At 33.5% G+C, this 2,129-nt stretch overlaps 1 long non-coding RNA gene across 1 annotated transcript; it reads right to left on the bottom strand.

The window, feature by feature from the left end:
* Positions 1 to 983: 983 nt before the first annotated feature.
* On the bottom strand, positions 984 to 1,547 carry LOC108371763 (uncharacterized). Its single transcript, XR_001848786.1, has 3 exons — positions 1,469 to 1,547; positions 1,349 to 1,408; positions 984 to 1,121 (listed from the first exon to the last, which is right to left on the bottom strand). It is a non-coding gene; the product is annotated as an uncharacterized LOC108371763 (long non-coding RNA).
* Positions 1,548 to 2,129: the final 582 nt, after the last annotated feature.

Here is a 2,129-nt window from a genome sequence, read left to right as displayed (position 1 = left end):
TATAGTTAAAAACAATTGTTTGATTATTGCATTATGTTTAAACAATGCCAGCTTTGCGATTCATTATAAAATTTTATTTATAAATAATTTTTAAATAGTATAAAAACTTTACATTTAAATAGACTTATGTAATACGTGCCCTTGCGGTCAGCCGATTAAGTCAAGTGACATTTTGAAAATTTTTTTATTGTATGCTGATTAAGTAAAGTGTAAAACTTTTATTAAAACAAATATATACATTAAATAAACGAAATAAAAATAGCCAAAACTAGTCAAAATGTCACTTGACCCTAATCAGTGACCACAAGTGTACATATCGATAAATAATTACAAAAATAAAAAATTATTAATAGTTTCAGCGTAATAAGTACATATAGCAGGTGGTGTTGTTGTAATACCCAGCTTAACTTCTTATCCGATAAGAAAATGTTTAGTTGGCTTGTAGGTCAGAAATGTGTGTACATGAACGTTTTGAACTCTGCCACAGTCAACGCACAAGCAAGCGCACTTGTAGGTGATCCATACAAATTGTTGAACAAGAGAAAAACTTAGGATAACTTAAGAAATAAACACTCGAAGCAGAAAGTAATACAACGAAAATATGTACCTATGTGCGTATGTTTACGCGTAAACTAAATTAAAAACTACATACATTACATAATCCACTAACCGCAAGTCATCTAAATATGCTAACACACTATATTAATAACAACAACAATAGCAGTCACACCCACCTAAAAGTAAAAGTAATAAAATACGCGCTTAATACTTATGACCATTGCCTCCTCCACCGCCGCCACTGCCTTTATGGCTTGAACTGCCAAATAATGAGGCCGAGGCGTGTGATGCGCCGCCGGAAGCACCCAACGAAGCATTCAATAGCAGACTGACAGACTACCGACAATATGCGAAGCGATATGCTTGATGAAGCCACCCGAATCGGAGCCACCGGCGCCGGCATCTTCCTTAGCCTTATTGCCGTGCGAATGCCATGAATCAGAGCGGCGCTCGTCGTCGCCCTCCTCGTCGGATTCCTTGCGATTTTTTGCTTCTACAAAACTGCTAATAAGATTGCGCGCAAATAGTAAAGGATTGGGACGCAAGTCATCATCATCGGGATCCTAGGGGAGAAAGGTTGTAGAGATTGCAGTATTTACGCCTTGAAATTATAATTTTTGAATTAAATGCTAAAGACTATGTTTATTGTGAAGGAAATGAGACTAGGTGCGTTATTGCGTGCGATTATTGCCTTTATCTATTTTCTAAGTATGAGGAGCATGAGTATTAAGTATGTAATTAATGAAGTTTCTAAATAAATTATTTAAAAATAGAGTAGAGTAATAAGTACTGCACTGAGTTGAGCGTAAACTGTGCCGAGCAGATTTCCTATAAATTGTCCATTATTCACCTGTAAGTGGAGGAGTTCGTCAAACATTTTTTAGATAAAAAAAAAAAATTAGATATTTACCGCTCCACCGCCGCCAGATAGACCATCAAATGCAGTGCCTATGTATATGCCCAGCACTGTGCCAAAGTTTTTGTTGCCCTGTAAGAAATTAATGCTCAACTTTATTCTAGTTTTTTTCAATAAAACTATTTATTGTTTTTTTTTTTTTTTTTAGTTTTAAGCAGCAATCAACGAAAAGCATATTAATGGCTTTCAGCTAAAATAATTTTTTAAAGGTTGTTCTCAGCTGCAAAAAAAAAAGCCAAAGTTAGACCTTCAAATCGGGCTGTTAAAATTTTTTTCCCAAAGTTTAGAAATCCTCCAAACTACTAATTTTCTGATTTTTATTTTTCAATAAGTGACAGAACTAGAGGCATTGTTTCATGTCAAATGATTGGAATCGACCATTTGGATTTCGGCTAACACTTTTCTTGTATCATATGACGAAGTGCTGCCAAAAGCAGAAAATTAAAAGTTTGGTTTCAAAAATTATGCAAACTGAAAAAAAAATTACAATTAAATAGATTTTCGAAGTTTATCTTTTTAAATATCACAAAAAGTGTTATATTTACAAAAATGGTGCTACTCTCGCTTTGAAGATGTTTACGGCTATAGAGACAAAAATATAAAATTTACAAAATTTTAAAATTAAAAAATTTTAAAAGCCAAAACTAACAAAATT

This window comes from Rhagoletis zephyria, unplaced genomic scaffold (genome assembly GCF_001687245.7).
Source record: "Rhagoletis zephyria isolate East Lansing unplaced genomic scaffold, Rhagoletis_zephyria_1.1 Rzeph_scaffold_05209, whole genome shotgun sequence".
In the NCBI taxonomy this organism is placed as follows: Eukaryota; Metazoa; Arthropoda; class Insecta; order Diptera; family Tephritidae; genus Rhagoletis; species Rhagoletis zephyria.
This window is presented reverse-complemented; position numbering and strand designations above follow the sequence as displayed.